Source organism: Vidua chalybeata, chromosome 1, assembly GCF_026979565.1.
Source record: "Vidua chalybeata isolate OUT-0048 chromosome 1, bVidCha1 merged haplotype, whole genome shotgun sequence".
Taxonomy (NCBI): Eukaryota; Metazoa; Chordata; class Aves; order Passeriformes; family Viduidae; genus Vidua; species Vidua chalybeata.
Window position 1 is genome coordinate 51,643,463 of NC_071530.1, and position 23,219 is coordinate 51,666,681.

A 23,219-nucleotide genomic window follows, 5' to 3' on the forward strand; every position below is an offset into this window, starting at 1 on the left:
AAGAATTAAAAGCTGTAGTTTACAAGAGGAGGATATACATATTGAAAGGGGAGAAAACAGAATTTAACCTTTCTAACAAGTCTTGTCTGAATGTTACAGAGAATATAAAACTCTTCTCAGTAGTGAGTTATTTGGTTATGTCTTGTCTAGAAAATTGAGAGGAAGAAAATGCTACCACACTGCTGAATGCATCTAAACAAACCACATGATCAACAAGGAAATAAAACAATCTTCCAGAACACCACTCCTGAGTCAATGGTGAGCTTCTGCTGTGGTATCTATATGAACTGGGGAGAATCAGTCAATATGGTCCACTGGGAGGCTGCTATTGCACAAAAGGCTGCACTTAGCAATTTTACACATGGGCAAATGATCCCAAATGAATTGTGTTTTGAAACAAATGTACTGTTTCAAACAGGATTCTAGGATTCTCACTATTCATTAAATAGGACTTGATAGCAAAAAACCCAGAAGAATCTCAAAAATCAAAATGTGTTTTCAGTTTATTCAAAATTAAAATATTGAACCATTTATTTCAAATTTTCGCAGGAAAAGTTTTACCCAGAAAAAGCAACAAAATATTTCCTTCTAACCCACAGGCTAATGGAGGAATTAATTTTCTTTGTTTTCCTTTTAACAAAGGGCAAGGGAGTGAAAGTAGACATTAAAATGAAGATTCCATTTATTTGCATATCTTTAGTTGGGGTTACCTTCTGAGTGGACATTATATCCTGCAAGAACTTAAAGATCAGCAACTGGCAAAATCTATTGCACATATTATTGGGTGTGTCATTTACCATGAAGTAACCAAAATTATAAGGAGGTGTCAACAGCAAGCTATTTTTTTTTCTTTCCATGGAAATGTGTGCCCTTATTTTCCAATAGATGTGTATTGTTACTGCTCGTGGCAAGGGAGATGGCACTGATACAAACAAAATTCATTTATCATCAAGAGTATAAATAAGATGATGATTAAGCCTGTAGTCAGGCAGCAAAACCTTCTATGCAGGTTTCCAGGATGGAACTGGAGGTCACAGCACTAGGAATGGCAGCTAGGTAGGGTGGTTGGGTCTTTACCCTCTACCTGCAGAACAACTGGAGTCCAAGGAAGACTGCTGCTTATCCAAGTCTCCCTACAAGAAGAGAGGCTTGATGATTTGCCAGCATTTGAGTGGAACAGGTGTGTGTAAGAGTTTGCTGCTTTATTTATCTTGGAACGCAGAAACCCTAGAAATACCCAAACTTTCATGTGCCTCAGCCAGATTAGAGTGTTGTTCCTCTGGGAAAATGTCTTAGCCGCTTGAGATTTGCTGTAGGCCTGGATTAACAATGTTTTCTTGCCAAGAGCAGTTGGAAAGGGGGAAAGCATGGTACTATAATACCTAAGAAAAGGTATGTACCTAAGATAAAGTAAAAAAAAGTAAGGAGGGCAATACCTAAGACATGGGCCTGTCTCACTGTGTTGTTCTTGTTCAAAAATGCCATTTTGTTCTTACTTTTTTAGAAACTTGAGGTATTTTTCAGTAGGGTACTGTACCCAAAATTATTCCACAGGGGCATTTTTCTAATTATATTTCCCAGTGTGTAATCCATGCCAATAGGAGAAGCTGGAAGTTGAAAGTCTGGCAAATGACAGTCTGGCAAATGGTTAGTTAAGCTAAAGGAGACTTAGATGATTGTTTTCCTGTAATTTCATTACTTATCCAGTCATCAAAGTGGGATTCTATTTTCACTCAAAATGTAAAGATTTACTGATGTTTCCAAAACACAAAGTTTCAACAGGAGCACTTAAAAATATTTGTACTGTAAATATGTAAGATTTGCTGACAGCTTTGTGCCCTCTTTTCTATTTTAGTTCCTTCACCCAGAAATAATCATTCCATTGAAAAATTAGACATTGAAAAAGTGACTCTAAATGTAATATACTGTCTTCAAAATCTGTGCTTACATAGCCAGGAATATCTTAGCTATCTTACCAAATATGCAACATCTTTGACATTTGCAGCCACACTGGACAAAGTTAGAAAGATTGTGGTAAAAATTGAGACAACTTTCCATAGTTTCTCCTTCTTGTAGGATAGGAATCAAAATATTTAATAAATCTGAGGATACCTAAGCAACTCTGTGTGTTGTAAATCACATGTTCTCAAGCCCAAGTGGTGCCATTTTCCTGTAATCAAAGTTGCTTAAGATGCTGTGTCTGTTTTGTGTGTTCATGGTTGTAAGTCAAGAGGACACAGCATTTAAGCTGTTCTTTTTCCTTAGCAATAGTGGATTGAGTTTCCGTTCCCCTCTTATATGTGCATGTGGGCTTGGAGAGAATGTCCTTCAGCTCTTCTTGAAAGTGTGAGTCGAGCAGAAATAGTCAAGAGTGAGGTGAGAGACACAGAAAAAGAAGAAACATGTAGCTAGAATACCTCAAAGAATTCAAGTTACAAGTAACTAGCCATCTTTGCTTTCTTTGGAGATGATCTACATATCTGCATTCTTCAGAGTGCTTGAGGCAGTATGCCACACTCAGTATTACCAAGAGGTGACTTGACTGTCATGAAGAAATTGAGCTTGACACAGTTTTGCTAATTGAGTACTGCTCCTAAATACCTCTGTCTAATATTGAATGAAGAAACTGAAAAAAAATTCAGTCAGGTGTCAAAGCAAGATAGTGGCTCTTGCTAATGGAAGTTACTCCTGCAGACCATGAGGACTGGGATGAGAAAACAGCAAATAGTTCTGCAGCAGAGAAGTGCTTTGCAGAAAAAAAGCTGCCACAAACATTTTGGTGAGATTATTAGCCAAATGGTGCCTGAAATAAGTAGGAAAGCTTCACATCTGGCCATTCCCTAGTTCTTCAAGGTTTATTTACTTGTGTCAAACCAAGGCTACTCCTCTGAGAGTGGTGTCAGAGAAGTATGATCTGACAGGCTCGGCCTATCCTCTTTGGCAATGAGGTGAGCGCCAGTATGGCTTTCACCCTGTGAGCAGGACTGTGTCAGCATCCAGGACTTCTTGGTCTTGGGATGTCAGTCCTGGGATGGAGGCCTATCCTTGCTGTCCCACAGCTTAAGGTAAGGGGTAATATGCAAAGGGCTTACCAGAGCCCAGCTGCAAGAGAAAAGCTGTATCTGCCAGAGTTGGCGTGTTGGCTCTGTTGTGCTCCCTGAATGCTCTTTGCCACTTCCTAGTAAGAAATGTCAAGTATCCTGATGCTGAGACAGGATTGATCCACTGAAAACTGAGTGATAGGCTGCTACACTTCATTTATCCAATGATCCTAGGATCTTTTTTTATCTAGAGTAGTTGTAGCCATAAAGGGCATGCTGTTTTCTTAAAATCTCTCAAGCAGTGAGATGTTTTTCGTGATATTTTCTGGGTTTAGAAATCTACAGGGTAAATGGCCACCAGCAGATAGACCACAGATGTTCAGTGGGGTGATTCATAGGAACGTGGCACCAGGAGAAGTGAAATGCCATCATGGGACTTTCACAGCATGTAGGCAGCAGGAGGAGGATTAGGCCACATGCTTTGCCACATATGGCCTTGAGGATATCTAAGGTCAGAACTGTGTCAAAATCAAAGAAAAAAATGGTAAGATAAGAAAGGAATGGCAAACAGCAGCTGTTTATTGACTGATGGCAGCTAAAGCAAAGGCTTTTGCTAATTCCATGGGAGGATGGGGGAAGCATGTCTTGAGTAATCGGAGTGTCATGTTTGGAGCAGAGTTGTGACCTGCATCTATGATAAGGCTAATGGAAGAGAAATCCTTGGCCCTAGGCCTTTGTGACTCAAAACAGTTCAGAGTATAAGTGGATCTGTGCTCCATTACCTGAAGGAACAACCATAAGCTGTTTATATGGTTACCTAGATTTAATTCCATAGGGTTGAAAAAGCAACAGTTGCTTTATTCAAAATATTTCTGATTGATAGTCTGGATTTCTTGTCTCTGAACACAGCACACACTGTTTTTGCCAAGGGCAGCAGCAAGCAATCCCAATCACCTCTGTAGCACTGGGGTGGGCTTGAGATTCTGAATCGTGGTAGCTCTGACCCTTATCACCTACTGCACACTCCTGGGCTTGTGAGTCCCCCTGGCAATGGCTTGGTTGAAAAGAAATACTGTTCTTGTTATTCCCTGTTGCATCTTCTCCTCACTCCTTCCCAGTTGTTCCTAGGTGCAACCCTCTTTTCCTCAGAATATCAAATATGTTTGTGGTAGTTGTTTTTTGCTCCTGTTTTGCATTAAAGAAAGGTACAAATAACAAGAATCAGATAGCAGACTAAACACACTCTGAAGAATGGATAGAGGGGGGAAAAAAGCAAAAAAAGTGTTGTGTGGAAGGCAAATCAAATGCCAAAGGAACTGTCACTCTGCAAAGCAACTGTGGAAATCTTAGTGTGCAAATTAGAATAATCAGTGACTGGATACCATGTTATTTGACGAAAAGTGACTTTTGGGAGGTAGGGGTGCAATTTTTTTTAATTATTCAGACCTGGTTGGATGCACCTCAATTTGATGTAGAGGTGTCGTGGTTTGACATGGAAGTGAATTTTTTTCCGGGAAGTTGGGTCAAACCAATCAGTGGTCAGGTTTGGATATTGGCACCTGGAGTGACCACTGAAAGTATGGACACGCCTCTGAGAACACAGGGGGTTAAAAGCAAGAACTCTCAGGTGAACTGTCTCTTTGGTTCCGGTTGTCAGAGAGTGCAGACTCTCCCCTGCCCAGCCATCGGCTGGGTGGGGGAGGGGAAGCCATGCAGCCTTGTCCAGGTAGGCCGAGGGGCTGAAGGTCTGGAACCGAGCCAGCTCCTGCGGACGGAAGGGTGGAGAGAAGCGGAGATGCCTTTGTTCCCCCCCCAGCACAGAGGGAAAGTGACAGAGAGCCTGACAGCACCTGGAAATTTGCCGGCAGAGGAGAAGGAGAAAGGTGGGGGAGATGATGCCCGGCGTGGGAGACGGGATGCTGGACCGAGATATCAGCTGTCCAGGGAGTCTGAACTTTTAACCCTTTCCAGGAAATGAGGGCTTTGTAAAATATTACTCCTCCTTGACTTGTAGTGGAAGAGAGACAGTCCGGGACCTGAGATGTTAGAAGAAGAAATATTTAGGTGGGAGGAGATGATGAAGTAGCTTTTGGCTGGACTTTTCTCGTTAGCTATGGACTGAACCAAAATCTCCTGCAATAGAGACTGTATTTTAGGGGGATGCAGTGGTGACCCAAGGAGACCTGCTTCAGCTTCGAACAGCACAGGAATGGCAAGAACAGAAGAAAGCTGAGGAGGGAATGGTGATGCCCTCTGTCTTCGGGAAGAAGGATGATTTCTGTTCTTGGACCCTTGGCCCCAGGGGAAAATGGGGGGGGACTGTAGTCCCAGGATGAGAAGCTGAACTGTTGTATCTTTGGGTCCGTGGCAAAGCATCCTTAAAGGAGCCCTATGAGCAGTCTGTCCATGCACGGTGGTGAGAGCACTGTGACATGGAAAGGAGAGTGTCACACTGGCAGATTTTCTCCGGGCGGTTGCCATGTGTGACAGGGAAACACAGGAGGTGGCAACTATGTTTTCTGGGGGGTCTGTGGTGCAAGAGAGACTTCTCTCTCCCTTGATAGCTTGAGTATTGATTATCGGAAGGGTGGTAATTTGATCAGGAATCCCGGGTGATGTTTCATGGTGGGTGTTTTAAGAATTGGGAGGAGGAGGGGTGTTTTAAAAGGTCTTCATCCTGGATTTAGTTTATGTGGTTTCTGTAGTAGTAGTAGTTTAATAAAGTTTTTTTTCCCTTTGTTATTAAGCTTGAGCCTGCTCTGCTCTGTTCCTGATAACATCTCACAGCATTTATTTGGGGAAGGTGCATTTTCATGGGGGCGCTGGCATTGCGCCAGTGTCAAACCATGACAAGAGGTCAACCGTTTGTCTTAAACTGTAGATGCTCAGTTTTATTTTTTATTTTACTTTTCAAAACAGGTTTAAAATAACAGCTAGAGTGAATCTTAATGAGTTCATTCAACTCTTTACATATAGATGCACTTGAACCAAACCTTGGAGTCAAACATCTGTTAGCTTTGGGGAAATCCAGGTTCATGCTTTGCAGCTGAAATTCATCTTTGTTTTAAATATATTTTTGTGACAGATGCCAAAACTTCCCATGAACAATTTCTCCCTGATTCCACACCCAAGTCAAACCAGAATATAATTGCAACTTTATAATGGATCTTTTCTTTACTTAATTTTCTTACATAGTAACTTATGTCCTTTTATTAAAAGGTTGTAATCCAAACTGTCCCTGAATGTAACATAGATAATTCCCTGCTTATGCATCTCCCCTGCTTGAACTGAAAAAGATAATTAGTGTCTCTTCTGAATTGCTTTGTTTTTCCTTTTCTTTTCCCCTACTTCATCTTGCTGCAGTAAATTTTGACTTAGTATGAGTTAGAGCTGGTTATCAGACCTCAATGTTTAGTAATTTGGTTTCTGGCCTGGAAACCTTGTCTTATGGCCGGTTGTATAATGGACCCTCATGGAACATGCTGATATGGGTTGATGTGAGGGACCAGGTGTACGTACCTCTTAATCACCTTAAATATCCGTTCGGTATCTCTTGATGCTATTAACATGGTTGTCCTTTGTCATATGCAGCAGGGATGAGGACTAAGATAAAAGATATTAATTAACAGAGAAAGGCTGAAATTAGTACATAACCTTAGAGTGTCCCTCACAAAAAAAGCAGTAAAAGAAGTAAAATGGCAAAACCAAAAAACCTTTCCCAGATAATTGGATCTGCAGGTTAAATTCAAATTCTATAAATGGATTCTCCTGTGTACTTATCCATATTTACATATATGTGGCATATATACCAGTCTTTATAAGCCTACAGGACTCCAGGAAAACCTTACAGAAAGTTTGTGCATCAGTTTGTAGATAGTTACAGCACTATACTGCACATTCAATAGCTCAGTCAATGAGACTGAGCCAGTGCTTTTATAAAACTGATTCCAGTTTTGCACTGTGGGGTGGAACTCAGGAGTTTAAACTAGCAGGAAGGTACCAGTACCTGGAACACAAAAGGATTTCTACTACACATTTTGTGGTCTGCTGAAGCAGCTCTGCTTTAACATGCTTTATGTTGGCTGTAGAGCCTAGCTAAGAACTAGCTGGTACTGCTGCTGCAATTTGCTCTCTCAAAAATCACCTGTAACCATAATGTAAAGGATAGAGTGGATGTTTGCAAACATTAGCTGGTGGCAGTATGGGACTCATTAGCATAAAAGTTGTAACTACAGAGGAGGCCCCATACCAGCTGCAACCACAGATCTGTTTTTTGTTGGTTTGGGTTATTTTCTAGGTTACCACACTTTTATCTTTGTAAGTTATATGGCCTCCATCATCCTTGTACCTGAATGCCTTGCAGATTGCAATACTATTATCTTCACAGCCACCTGGTGGTTTGAAGGGATACTTATATTCCCACCTTCCCAAAGATACACTCACTAGGATCACAGAGATCAACTTATAACTGCCATTCATTGTCACTATTGGCTCCTCTGTTATTTATTTAAGTCTTTATTTGATCAGAAATATTTTTGGTTGTTCCCTTTAATCACTTAAAGTATTGTTCACTCTTTTCCTCCCTCCCCCATTTGCAGGGTTTATTACCCTGTTTGAACTTGGCTCTTTGGAGCATGCACTGAGTAACATTCTAAGAGGTTGCCCATTAAAGGGCTTCAGCAGCAACTGTGCCCGTGTATTGGGTGGCATAAATGAAAGTATTCTTCTAAAATGAGGTAAAACAAGCAGGATTGTTAAATCCAGGACCGCAGAGTGGGGTTTCTAAGAGCATAGTTGTGTCAATTTAATTAAAGTGTGGTTAACTTTCTTCTTTTTCTTCTGCTCTTCCCTTTCCAACTTGTACCAAGTTCAGTTAAGATAACACAAAACTTTTGGTGGGCATTGTTTTGACTTAAATGGGGCATCTATCAATTTAGCTCTGTCAGTCGGGGAAAACAGTTGCTGTCAGCAGATTACATTACTCACCATTTATGGAGATAATTTCAATCAGAGATAAATGATTTCATTATATTTTTGAGTATTTGCAAAAGATACAAATATTTAATAATCTTTTTTTTCATTCCACATTTCTTTTCATCTTTATGGTTTGTGTCTAATAGCAAATATATTTTATTGTCCTCATTGCAAAGGAAATCACCCACTCTTTATTTTGGCTCGTCTTCTGTAGGATCAGTCATGCTGGCAGGGTGACATACGACAGCAGTGAAAGTGCACAACATTTTTTCCAAGCAACTTCTTTGCTCTTTTGGATCTAACTCCAAGCTTCTTAATGCCACAGAGAAAATATTATTAATATATTGTGATTCTTGGCACTCATCGAACATGCTGTTGGTGTTCAACAAGTGACTTTCCTTTCCCACGTGGCATGTGAAGTTTCAGGGCCCATTTCCCATTCCTCTATGTACATCTCAGATCAATGTAAATATGATGAAGCCAAATAATGACATAGTTTTCCATAGTTTCTCAGGGTTAGGTGCTGCATGACTGCAATGAGAAACCAGCTGACAATGTTTGCCTCATCTGACAACAGTTTCCAGTAGCATCGACATAAGAGAACAGGCCAAGAAGAGCACTGCTGAGCTCAGTGGTAGATCCTTGGCACTGCTGTGTTTGTGAAGGCTTTGCTTCCTTATCCTGGTCCTGCTACATCTTTAATTTGTTTACCATGCAGCAAGTCTTATTATTCTTAATAGGAATTGTTGAGAAGTGAGTATGTTTGAAAGTCTGCCTGTACATGCTTAATGAACACACTCAAGGGAAATCAAACATTTGGGATTCCTATTGAAATTCCTCATTGAACCCCAAAGACTATTTAAGCAGAAAGAACAGTTACTTCATGCAGAAAATATGTCTTCTATGTGCCTTGCTCTTTCTCAGTTTCTCAATCACTATGTGACAATATTTTCACTGTGTTTTTAACATATTTTACCTGTATTTTACTGCCAGTAGAAAAATAAAACTATATGGCAAAATCTATATGTTGTGTACCACTGGTGCAACTCACTTGAGCTACTACCATTTGGGAATCCAAGACAGGTGCTGGAAGCACCCGTTTACATGCCAGGAAAGTACCTATCTTCTACTACATGTTCCAGCAACTGACATCAAGGGTTTATTCTGCCATCTTGCATACATAGATGGTAGGTTTTTTTCTGGTCAGGACAAAAGGCCACTCAAGTTATAGATCCTCTATGCTGTACCACTTTCCATGGAGTCTGCATTTTAACTCATGGGAATTCATTATGATCAATTTTCCTACTTCTGCATTAATTACTGGAGGAAGAGTAAAGGAGGGCATCTTCCTGTGCTAGCACAGTGTGCTAAGCTTTTTGAGTTCCAGTATGATGCCTGGGTGAGCATGAGTCTCTTTTCTCTGTTGCATCTACTATGTCCTCATAGCTGGAGGTAATGCCAACCATTTTTCTCTAGTAAAATTTTGATACCTATAGCAAGATCATTAGTGGCCAGTGATTCTGTAAAGATATCAAAACGGTCAAAGTGATATTGAATGCTATGGTGGAACAGCAAAAATGAGGAACCCTTGCAACCTCAAACAGATTGGAGCCTTGGCTGGCTGGTCTCCGCACTGCGATCGCTGCAATTACCTTGTTCTAACGTGGCCAAAATGACCAGGAGCATTCAGCTGGGAAAACATCAGTCTCCTGCCTTCATGCATGAATCACTGTCTCTGCATACCTGCCAGAAGCACCTTTCTTCAGGGCTTACCTGTCCTAATGGTGATCTCAGTGGAAATCATGAGTCACTTCCAGTATTTGTGAGTCATCCAGCCAAGTCTTAGATAATAGCAACAGCGTTGTGGAAAAATTACAGCATGTAATACAAAACTCTTGAATTAATTCCATTAATTTTAAATCCATCTGTAGATTATAATAACAGAGTGAAATTTTCGTTGTTCTCTAGAAATTACTTTAATATTTTATATAAGTATTATTATCTACCAAATTCCATAGACCTTTGATCTCACTGAAGCCCTAGCTTTGGGGTTCTTTGTCACCTTCTGGGGACATCTTTCACAGCATTACACAAGTATCACACAAATATCACACAAGTATCACACACGGATGTTTAATTTAGACTCCTTCCAACTTAACTTGCAGATGAGCTCCTCCTTCCTCTTGAATGATCCTGGGCTGAAATGATCATGAGTCTTTGGTTTTAATTTAAGCAGATCTGGGATTTTTGCTTCAGACTCTTGTATCTATCTCTGATGAAAATCTTGAACCACATGACATATAACCCCTGAATTTAGTCTACCATTTTAGCTGTTCAAAGGGCTTTTCATTTGCAAAGCTCAGTATATGGGCTTCCTGTTTGTTTTTAAATTCAAGCTGGCCTAGAAAAATTATAAAAGCAGTCTGAAATAACAAAGCTACTTCTCTTGTTTTACTTGTAGATCTGAGAAACTACTAAGTAAATGTCAGCCGGATTTAATTCAAAAAGAAAAACAGCTTTCTATCTTAGGTGTCAAACTTCACTTTGAATAATAATGAACCCCTGAAATTGCTGATAGGCAGACTCTCTAGCTGTAAAATGAAAGAGGGAGGACGTGGACAGTAGGATCAGGAACTATTATTGTAATTCAATGAACTATCATTGTAATTAATGAATTACACAACAGGGAGCAGCTCTGTACAGTTAATAACAAGTGATGAAATTAGATCTCTGGATCGAAAAACTCATTTGTATCACTTGTCCTTTCCTGGGAGCATGGGATAGATGTGTTGGGTACTCTGCATCCTGGTTGCCCAGCGGAGCCCTTTGTTTCAGACACACAAAGCGTGCAGCATATTGTGTTTCTGTTTTAGCAGGTGAGTGGAAATGACACACCAGAGTGATAGTGCCAGAAGTACAGTGGGGGGAAAAAAACCAAACAAAACCTTTCTATATATTGCCTTTTAAGCCGCTCACATAACAGACATTTAGAAGATATAAGAGTACAACCATGCTTTTCTTCTTTGCTGTTTCTGCCTGAGAAGGTAATCTTTCTCAGGGACAAATGAGGGAAATATTTAATTACATTTATGAGAAAGGCAGCAGAGATAAGCAATGAACATTTTACTCTGTGTGTTTGTGGGTGTATGAATACTTTGTGGGGAAGAAAAAGGTCTTCTCAGCTTCCCCAGTTATTCATTACTTGTCTAAAGCTTGCCTAATTGCAATCTGAGAGGTTATCAATTCTAACAAAGCCATCATTAGGGGATACTGGTTTTTTTTTTTCCCAATCAGCCTTCCCAGTAGCTCAGAATTGTTAATATTTATTAAAGGAAGAAAGTCAAAGCAGAAAAAGAAAAACAATCTGTGAGCTAACAGTGGGGGGGAAAAAATCCCTGCTGGTACTAGTTCTTGGTATTGTTACTAATTATTCACCAGAAGTACCCTAGCCATGTATCTGCCTCATTCAGAATAGTGTTTGTGGTAAATGTGGTGCCCAGAGAAGGTCCAAAGATAATTGTGAGAATTAAAGACCATTTTCCTCCAGGTAATTGCATAGCCTAGGAAACTAGGTTATAATTTTATCTGAGAATATTTTAGTGAGAAAAATGCATTTTTTTAACTGTCGTGTCTAGCTTTGTTGCTAAAGAGAGGAAGAGATAAGAGCTATCTTTTGAACACATTTTAATGGAAATCCTATGGGTTGGACTGAAGTCATCACTCAGATTAAATTGGAATTGAGTGTGTGTGCCTAAATAGTTTTGGTCATCCATGCCAATGCTGAATTCAGTATAATGGGATGATTTTGATGTAGTGAGGACTTGATGACTGGCATGTATTCAGAGCTTTATATTCTGCTTTTACTCCCACATTCCTATCAGTATCACTGGGTGTTGATCAATTAAAACCAACACTTCTTGATTTGAAGTTCTGTTCCTGATTGTCATGGTAGATTTACAGTTTACTACATACCATACCAAAAGGTTATATCCAGGGCATGATGTCCATCTGTAATCATCCAGAAATACAGACACTGGGACTTCTCCACAGCTGCAATAATATTTCTGTAAGATGTAATGTGTGAGAGCAGTCATGTCAGATCCGTAGATCATAGAGAGTCCCTGAAACAGGATGCCAGATCAGATTCCTAATTCTGTCCCCTTAGGTTTGAGTGTGTTCAAACTTTCAAAAACCTTCCCTGGCAAAGTCTGGGGGTGAGTGAAGTGGAGAGTGAAAAGTAAACATTAAGATTCTTTGTCGTCTTCTTTTTAGTCCTATCACCTTCATTAGTAAGTTTCCCAGGAGAGCTGGTACTGTGTCCCTAATCTCTTTTTTCTTTATGCCTTTGCTTTGCACTTTCTGAAAGCTCTGTGCATTTATTTACCTGTCTAGTTTTGGCAATTCCCGACAGCGCCATGTGTGATTATAGTAAAAACAAGTTCAGGAGTAACTCACTTAATATGCTCTTGTTTTTTTTCTGATTGATAATTAATTTGCCATGAACAGAAGAAAAATACAATCTGACTTTAAATAACTTTTGCTCCCTGTTGGTTTTTAGGCAAATAGTAGATTTACATTATGGGAAAAAGTCACAGAGAAGAAAAATTGCAATTTTCCATTGCATATATAATTATTTTCACAGCTTGTGAGAAGTGACATAGAGAAGCTGAGTACCAAGGCCAGTGAAAATCTCTGAATTTGTTTAAACTTCTAGCACTGGAAGGTCAAGCTGTAAAGCAAACACATGCTGCCCTGTCAGGTCACTCCACAGGATTCCATGCTGCTAATTTTGCTTTTAAATACCTCTGACTGATATGACTTCTGTTAATTCTGCTTCCTAAAGGTCAGACAGACACCCATCTCCTAAGTGTTGTAGAACAGAATTTTCTGAATTGTAACAAAGCAACACTGAATTCTGGACTGGGCAAAGTATTTCTGGATAGTGAGAAAACACCTCTTTTTACATTTCAAAACAAGGGCTGAATTCTAGACTGGGTGAAGAGAAATCTTTTCCAGAAGAAGGCCTTACATGTATGATAGTTAGAAGGAAATATTTTTGTACTTTTATCTCCCTTCCTAAATCAATGCCATTTTGAACAGATTCTGCCACTTTGGCTGTCTGGATTTGATAGTTTTGAGGTTTGTTGCTTAGCAGCTCTGCCACAACAGCCATCCTTCCTCATCTCCCCTACTTACCCAAGGTACAATTTAGTTCCTCCAAGCTGGCCAGCAGCTTGGGAGCTCTGACAACTCCTGGCACAAATGACCTGTGCAGCCAGCCCTCTGCCAAGAAGGAATGAACCCATCATAAGGATCCCAACACCATGAAGTTTCAAGTATAATTTGCAGCATAAATTCAGACTTGGATGTGATCTTGACTTCTTTCTAATGGTTATGACATCTGATTATTTTTACACAGAGGCCTCAAAGTAACCAATCTTTTCTTTTATCTAGAGGCTGATGTATTTAACAGCTTGGAGAATGAAAATAATGCCAGCTACATCTGCACTTCTTAGCCATGTAGAAGATGTGTAACACTCCAATACAAACATAGCCATCTATATTAGGAATATTTGTTTAAAATCTCTCCTGAGGAAGTAGCAATGTACAAGAGTTAAAGGAAAGATCCTTTTAGCTTAAGCAGTTCTAATCAAAACCTTTCAAAGCACCCCAAAGAAACATTATTAAATTAATTTAAATTTTACCTGAGCATTGGCAAACTTCCACAAGCTTCTTCTGAGCCCGCTATGAATGGCCTTTGTATCTGGGAAGAATGTAGGTGTTGAAGTGGTGTTTGGATCTGCAATAACAGCAAATGTTCAACTGTGTAAGAGCAGGGCTGGAAGGCTGAGCAACTTAACACTTGGTTCTTGCACCAAGACATGTGGGAAGATACTTTTTGTTTGAGTTGACTAGTGTGGAAAGGAGGAAACATTGCTGAGATTCTGGGAAACTTCTGCCTGGAATTTGAAAGGATGATGCTCTCTGGTAGATAAAAAGCAGAAATATCAGCAAGCTCTAAAAGAGTTATGTCATCTTGTCTGGGATGAACTCAGATTTACAGCGCGGATTCATCTCTGCTTGATGAACCCAAGTTGAGAACATTCCTTAGCTAACACAGTGTGGTATCTCACCCCACAGACCAATAGGCAGAAAGGTCCAGTCTAGCATTTTTCCCTTGTCTGCCTGAGGTTAAAATGCTTTTCACCCCAGAGCTAACAGTGGGAGTCTGTTCATGCACAGGACTCCACTCAGGTTGAACAAATTTTCTGGGATGAATTACAATGGTTCCTCCTCCTTTCCACAATAAACCACTACTTAAGCTGACTATCCCTTCCCATTGCTCCCACCAGTAGCCAAGTTACATGAACTAATGTGTGACAAAGTTTTAAAGCTCCTTTCTGCAAGCAGGAAGGCATTTGTGATTATCTCTGACTTGGGGATATTGCTTCAGTCACTTTTAAGGAGTTCTTGAGAAATCAGACTGGAATTTCCAAATGTTCGTTGGATGAGAAATGTGATGGCTGGTAAGGTTACTGAGGACAAAGATTGCTGTACTAGGGAGCATCTGAGGACCTAAAGATTAAATCCCCACTGGCTGTAGAAGACCAACAATGAAATCCCAACAGCTATATAGTAGGCCTTCTTTCATAAGACTATTGTGCAAACAAACCACTTTCACAGCAGGGTATCTTAGACTGCATTCCTCACTAGCAGCTATTTTTGAGTGAGTTCTGTCTCCTTTTCCCCTTGGAGGACAGGTTGAGGTATTTTATGCCCTCACCTGAAAATGATTTGTCCTTCTATTGCCACAGAATCTGAGCTATGCATTGTGCTTCTGAGGGTGATGGGAAACCAGTGCTTTTGACCCAGAGACTAAAATCTTCACACTGGACTATTTGCCATGACAATTCTATGGTCCAGCTATGGGCAGTTTGCTGTTATGGATTAAATCATCAGTTTTATTAGAAGCCCCCCTTTTTAATGGTTTAACATTTTATCCATGAAATTATTGTTTTGATTTTCCTTTAACTCTGGCCAAGAATTAATGTATGTGTAAAGTTCCAGCAAATGTATTCTGTTTTTTCTCCAAGCTGCCAAGTGTGAAAGGTTTGCCACAGGGAACAAGCAGCATGTGGTGTCTGGTCAAGGCATCGGCCTGAACCCCTCAGACAACAGAAAAATGATTCCAAAGCAACATTTAATCTTCACAGTCCCCAAACTTCTGGGAAACAGATTTAAAATCCCTTTGCTGCAACCAACTCCCATGCCTCTTCAGAGTGGGGTCATTCCTGCTCTTACATATCTAAAGGTCTTGTGATTTGACACAGTTTGGGATATAAACCAGCACAAAATACACTTCATGGCTTGGTACCTCCTACAATGTGATGTGCCTATGGTATCTTTTGGTTTCACTGCTTCTTTACTGCTACTGTAAATAATAAAAATAAAATTTGGTTAATGTAAGACTGTATGCTGCAGATATCTGATGCTGAAGACTTTAAAAAATAATTCAATATGTTGCTGGGAGTGACTACATTGAGATCTTACTCCTGAAGAAAATTAATAATCAGCTTTCTAGGGCTGCAAACACATCACAGCCAGCTCAGTCTGATTAACTCCTTCCCAGATTTAGAGCAATCCTCAGAATGCCACATGAGGACTGACCCTAGGGAGTTCAGTTTGGCTGCCTTGCAGCATGCTGGAGCAGACAGTGCACCCAGAGCCTGTCATCTGCTCACCGGCTGCCAGAGACCCCCACTGCCATCTGCCTGCAGCCAGGCAAATGCCAAGGGGGAACCAAGCCCATAGGATACGGCAGCCCCAAAAGGCTGTGCTGTGCAGCCCTGAAAAGCATTTCTTCTTAAAATCAGTTGGTAAAAGCCTGTGTGGGGAATGCAGCACATGAATGAGCAAGCGTAAACACTTAACAGAGGTGGTTCATACAAATGAAGTACTTGGAAGGAAAACAGTCATGAGTAATGTCTTGATTTGAAAGGATGCAGAGCCTTCCCACACACAAGACTTAAATGAACCTCCACAGTGACACAAGTAACTATGTTCCTGTCATGAATTATAGATTTTGTTTGGTCTGTGAATTTGGCATAATGGCACTCTGTTGATAACCAAAGGCTGAATTGATTGCCCTCTAACATCACAAAGGCATTGGTATCCTAATATTGAGTTAATGGCATTTTAGGAATAGCTCGCCAGGTAAGAGTGGCTAGTGGCAACTGAAGCTTGGAGTTTTAGATACTGCTGCTCATACGTGTAGTGTCTGTCTGTCTGATTTAACTTCACTAGCATTAACACAGGCCCTAGTGACTACAAACTCCTTTCCATTTGGGGTTGAATTTTCTGTTTAGCAAGGCTGTGTAGATACTGTTAGTTTGAATGTAGCATGGGTTTATCAGTACTCCCTCACTCATCCTCATACTGAAACAGTTTTTTCTGATCGAATGTCCCTTAAATTGTCAGGTATAGCCCAAATACTTCTAACTTTATTGTTTAAGTATGCTGCTCTAATTATAGCTGAACAATATATTTTGCTATTTGCTGGCAGTTCTCTTATACATTGCTAGAAGAGCAAGAGCAATGACAAGCTTCATTCAGAAGCTTGTCATTCAAAGTTTAGTCTAAAAGCAGTTTATTTGGAGACAAGGTCTCCAAATGCTTTCCCAGATGCTTTCCTGAAATAAACCACCACTTTTTATTAAAAAAAGTAAATAGCTGAAAAAACAAAGAATTCTGGCTTGTGGCTAATTCATGTAATGATGTTTCATTCCTCTTTGAAACACCAGCAGAAACAAGGCAAGTGCTCATCTCATTGTTTATATGGCACTTCAGGCTTGGAAAGACCTGTGAGCAGGTTAGCTAGAGGTGGCTGGGGGTGAGCTGGCAGAGCAGGACTTGTCAAAATGTGCACATCATCATCTAGGCAAATCCTAAAGGGATGCCCCGCTCCAGCTCCTGTTGACTGAGGAAAGCTACCAGGCTGTTAAACATTCCTTAATGCCTTTAGGCTGTGCTTATGACTGTAAGATAGTCACCTATTTTACTGAAAAAAGAAAAAAAGTATTATTTTTCAATGCTCACTATGGACTTATCTTGTTCTCAAGACCAGATAACCAGGATCATCAGCCTATGACCAAGAAAATACCTCCTTCCAAAAATGTGTATAATTGCTTGTAGTGGCTTCTCTGAAAGGAGGAGGCCTGAGACTTTGAAGGCAGACACATTTCTTGTGAAGATGCTAGACCTAATGGCAGTTTTAAGAGTACTTTCTGTAGAGGGTCTTGCTTTATGCGTTATTTAAATTGGACACAAAATTTGCAACAAAAGAATAAAATTCATTAACACTCTCTCCTAATTTTTCTCTTGGCTGGATACTTCCTTACGTCAGGCAGACAGCTCAGCATGAGAGAAGAATCATAAAGCCTTTCCTTTTTCCTCCTCCCTCAACCTCTTCTCCCACTCCACTCAGTTGCTGAGTATTCATATCTGTTTCCCCCTTTGCGGACAAAAAGGGCAAGGTTTATCCTATGAATTTTGCTGAATGTAAAATGAAAGTCATTCATGCGTGAAGAGCAGCCATATGATATGTAAATCACAAAATCACAGACCATGTAGGGCAGCCTGAATTTGTCATGGCTTTGGAACCAGGAGGAGACTTCAGTAGCTGGGAGGAGAAGAACAGATGACTGTCAGTCCCAAAAGGAATGTGTGTGATCGGTTTGGTCCAGGGAACAAAGATGCCAGCCAAACTACAGCAGAGGAGGGGGGTGCAGGCAGGAGTGGATGTGGGTCATAGAGACAGCTTGGCAAGGTGAAGGCATTATTAATCTGTTTTGCAGGGGTTCAGAGAAATGGAAATTCAAGAGCAAACCTGCCAATATTGCAACTAACCCATGTTGCTGTTCTTTTTACATAGGTTGATGCTTGGTTGTAGCATTATAAAGTGTTTGTGTGCTTATGTGGGTAAGAATGTCAAGAAAGAATTGTCATGTCTCAAGAAATGTCTCATGCAGGGATTGCACACCACAGTAGGGGAAAGGGTGGCAATCCAAAGCGGACACATTTCCATATCTGGGTACAAATCTCTTGCATAAAAACATTAATCTCTCTTTACCGGTCACAGAGAATTTGCAAAAGAGAATGTCCATTTCAGAATGGCATGTATTTTTAGCTTACAAACATTCACAAACAGGAGAATATACATTTAAGGCAGCTTTAATATGAGGCTTATCCAAACACTTGCCATTTTTAGGGTGGGTCCTGACAAATTCTATGAGCTGACGGTATCTCTAGTCTCACTTGTTGAGATAATGAGGAATTTTACTGAAATTGTTTCAGTTGGTATGCTGAAAACAAGCACCAACAAGTATTCATAGTCTCCACTCCTCCTTCTTCTCTCTTTCTTCTTCTTTCTGAAAACAAACTAAGCAAAAGCCCTCCTAGATATTTTTTAGCACTATTGATGTTTATAGGAAGATGAGCAAGCCTCAACATTGTCTGAGTAAGCATTAGAGTCTTGGCTGCTATTTGCAAATATTTTTTACTGCTCTCTGAGTCACCATAAATGCCCTAATTTTCTGAGGTCCCTGTTTCTCAAGACTCCAGCTGATGCTCAAAGCAGGTGTGCACTGCTTTGTACATCTGAGAAGCAGGTTATTTATTCAGACAACAATTTCTACAGTGACAGGTATCAGAAGGGCTAATTTGTTTAGACACTTAGACATTTGTGAAGTATGTGGAAAAATGATATAACTCTGTGCACAGTCAGGCTCCACGTTTTGATGCCCATCTTGGAGAAGAAGATGGGAATGGAGGCACTGTGCCTCAGGCTGCTCAAGTGTTCATTGCCAGACATTCTCCATATTCCTTCTACAAGGCTTGCAGAAGTGAGAAAGAGAGGGAAAGGCCCCACAATCAAAATCTGTTTCCAAAGATCTGGTTATACAGACTGACCTGGCAATGGCTTCCTCCAAATATATGTATTAATCTTCGTAGACGTCACCTCAGCTTGCCTGACAAGACGAGATCTGAGGCTTAATAGCCAGATGTGTTTCTAAAGAAGATGCCAGAGCTAATGGCAGTTTTAATAGTACTTTCAGAATGGACCCTGCTTTCACATTGAGTACATTGAGTTGCACACACAGTTACAACAGTGGAATAAAATTCACTAGTCTTTTTTCATCTTACCACCACCACAGTTCCTAGAGACAGAGCCATCTGTGTCTAGATATGTTGGTTGGACGTGCAGAAACATCCACATACTAAGTAATGTGGGATCAAATGGAAGGCAGATAGCAAAATCCTTCTGAAAAGAAACAGCCTGTCAGTGATTGAGAAGTTTAAAAGCTCCCTGTAACTGCACTCAACAAAGAAAATGCATCCTCCAAAATATTTTCATCCAGCTTCTGATAAGATAGCATGATGTATACTATGTTCAAAAGGATGTTTTCTCCAGAGTTAGCTTTTGCTGAGGAAAATAGTTCCATTTTTTTCTTGGAGCAGCTCAGATGGAAGGAATGAGATTTTAGCAAGTCTGCAGAAAAGGGTGGGGTTTCCTAAAAATGGAAAAATTGACTACCTTGAATTGAAATGATTCCATTATCATTTGGATATGATATAACTCAATAAATTCCTTCTGTTTTCATAATCCTGGGAATTGTTCAATTTCTCACTGTAGAGGAGAGAATTGTAAGACAGAGTTCCTTGAAAATACCAGAAAGGTCTTCACAGTAATTGTAAGCAAATCATGGCTTTAGGTGTTAAATTCTGACTTTTATTTGAGGAGGGGGAAAAAAGGGTCACCGAAGAGATTTCTCAGCTTTCCACTCTGGAATTTGTAATTCTTTGGTGGGCCATATTTTTCTAAAGCATCAGCTATTCAGTCTGTATGTTTTCATAATGGGCATTAATTATAGCCTCCCTCTTCTGATCATGGTTGCCTTTGTGACCAGAATTGTGTAGATGTGTAGGAAATAAATTATAATTCCCATCTTCATGTTACTCACTTGGGAGGTGTGTCTTTCTGTGTAGTGACAGCATTTGGGACCCACATCTGGTGACAGTGGCTCTGAAGAATGCCTGTAGCAGGAACTGAGAAGAGGTCCATGCTATAGAGAAGCCTCCCCACACCTGCAGACATTTTTATCTCCTATGGGTTTGGGGGTCAGTAGGACCAAGCTGGTAGTGTACAGTTTTGCTCTTCAGCTTCACAAATGCCTCTGTAAATGCTGATTTAATCAACAGCATCTCATGCTGACTGCCTCCCTTATTATTTCTTCCCACTAGGATTTCTGAGAGCTGCTTATGCCAAACTTAAAACAACATAAAATACTTTAGTCTCAATAACAGAATGAATACCACGTACTTCTTCAGGGGCCAAGAGTCTAAGGACCAATCCTTCATTATTTGATACATAATTATTTTTCATTCTTTTCAAATGCAGCAAAATTCAATTCTTCAGAGAGAAGAATTTTGTTATTAAGAAGTTTTGAAGTGGGTATAAATGAGAAGCCAGAAATGACAAGTATTTCAGTACAAGCCCCCTAATAAAGAGCCATGCGGGAAAATTATAAGCTGGTCTAAGGCTTCATGTAGCACTTGAATGTGGCCAAGTTCTAAGCATTCTTAAGAAACAGAGAGAGATATAGGGGGTGAAAAACTTTAGTTTTGTCCAGTAGTTCCTCATCAGTCCAGAAGGAAGTCCAGCCTGTCCTTGTTCTTTGATTAGTACTTCAGATTTATCTATGTGAATTTTTTTCTGCGCAGCAGTGGCTCTCACTCTTGTTATGTATAAGTAGTGCCAACACTATCTGCTTCCACTTCTGCTTCTTTTGCATTGGTATCTGTCTTCTTAAATCAAATGCACGTTGAGAATGCCAAGCAGTAGTTGCTAACGCAGCCTGTTATGCAAAATGCAGAAACAGAGCTGTAAACAAAATGATGGAAGGAATTACCACAAGCAGACTCCAGTGTAAGCCAACCTGCAGCCTGTGCATGTGAGCAAGACATCGCTGTGGGTTTCAGGCAGCCCTCCCAGGTGCAGTGCTTATCTTTCCATTAAATGGATATGCAATCAATAAATTACAAGAGAAATAGAAGCTAACTTTCACTTGTGTGTTGGTGTCATGGAGGGTACAGCTGGTGCAGCAGAGAAAAATAACAAACTCTGGAAACTGGCAAAGCAGATGTGATTTCCTGCTAAAAAAGTGAGGTCTCTGGAGTGGTAGGAGCCAAGGAGGAGCTGGCAGAGGCAGTACTTCCCCTGAGGGCTCAAGGAGTACAGCTGCCATTGCAACTCAATCTTGCCACCTCAGGGCTTTGCTCCTTAGCAGCCAACTTCATTAGCAGTGAAAGAGATCCCATGGTGTTCCACTGCCTTCTGAAACTTCTGTTCAGCACACCTCTCATCTTCAGAGTGGTGGAAAAGTTACATGTTTCAGAATAAATTCTCTGAAAACCCATAGATAATAAAACTGTTAACACACCTCTAGCATGCTGAAGCCCATGACTGCCCTTTCCCTGCAGCCAGCAGTAGCCAGTGACAACTTTCTAGCTGCATTGATTGGGTGGCTTGTACCCACCATATTAGTCAGAAGTGAGCTGTGCTTATAAGGAAGCACAGTTTAGCTATGGTAAGAAAAGTTGTGGCAGGACCATGTTTCTGTGCCAGGAGATCTCTGCTGCCTCACCTGGCCACATATGAACAAAGAGCCCTGGGAGCCTATGAAGGAGCTCCAGGATGCTTCCTCTCAAAGGTAGCAAAGTAATAGCTCTCAGTAAACTTCTTGCCATGGGAAAATGTTCACAGACAAATGGAAAATGAGTTTATCTGCCTAAGATACTACTATAGTTAGAAACTGAATTGCTTTACCTGCTTCTCCCTCTCCATCCCTTACCCTTTGACATTGTTGTACCTTGAAGTACTCCATGTGTGTGTCACTTGTAACTGGCCAACCAAGGGAATCACAGTCCTGGGTTGTATCCCAAAGTCTTAGCCATTTTATTCCAGAATTACAGAAACCAAAAACAAGGAGATATGTCTGTCTTTCCCCTTCAGCTACCATTTCCACTTTCCCTCCCCTTAAGCCAGTTTATTCATCTAAACTATTCACAAGTGAATTGCTGCTGATGTCTTCTTGTCTTCTACTGCAAGTCCAAGTAATGGTACAACTTCTTTTCAAGTAAATCAAACTGAGCAGTTTTCCAGGCCCTGGGCATCTGGTTCCTGCTGTGCTCTGACCTACTGAGCCATGGGTCCATCCAGGGGCCTCAGCTGTCTCATTACTCAGGATGTGAACATTCAGGAAACACCTCAGCGTTCATAATTTGCACTGCTTACTTGATCATCTCACCCATTTCAGTGCTTTTCTTCTCTCATTTGCTCTCCCAAATCCTTTCATGATCCCCATGTACATGGATCTGCTGTCCCTTCCAGCAAACATCCATATATCTACTTTATTTGTTTTTTAACAATAGATTGAGAACTTTCTGCCTTTTCATCAACCTTAGGTCTTAGGTCATATTTTTCCAAATAAAATCAAGCAGATGGCAGTACTGTGCTTTTTAAATTTGTTTGTTCTGCTTCCTGACAAGAATGAGATCTGGAGTGACACAGATTAGGTGTAGGTTGGGTTCAGGAGCATCTGCATGTCCTCTTCAGGATGGAGCAAAACTGGCAGGATAAATGTTAGCGGTGCAGTTTGTGTGTATGTCAGGCAATCCATCTTTTTTGTGAGTAGTGGCCTGTGCTCTGGGTTCTTTGTTTTAAAAACTTAATTACGCCGATCAACTCTCCTTCACCAAAAGTAGAGCACGTGACAAACTTGGGAAGAGGTGCCAAGCCATTAGTACTGTCTAAACAAGTTCAGAGTTGAAATTTGACTTCTGAAAGTTCTGCTCAAACCTAATGTTAAAGAAAGCTCTTCTTTAGTTTGGGTATAGGGAAATTATATGTATATGTGGCTCAAAAACCACAAAAACAAATCACTCAGCATGCATCTCTCATCCCTGTCTTCTAACCCTAGAAGACTTTAGAACAGTCTGGACAATTGTAATTTTCAGAGCTTTTATAGAAGGACCCCTGAATAACACAAAAATTGGAGAAAAAAATGAATCATAAGAGCAAAAAACAGCCTCTCCTATTTTCTGGTAAATCTGAGAAAACCCTTACATTCCTTATCCCAGCTCCCT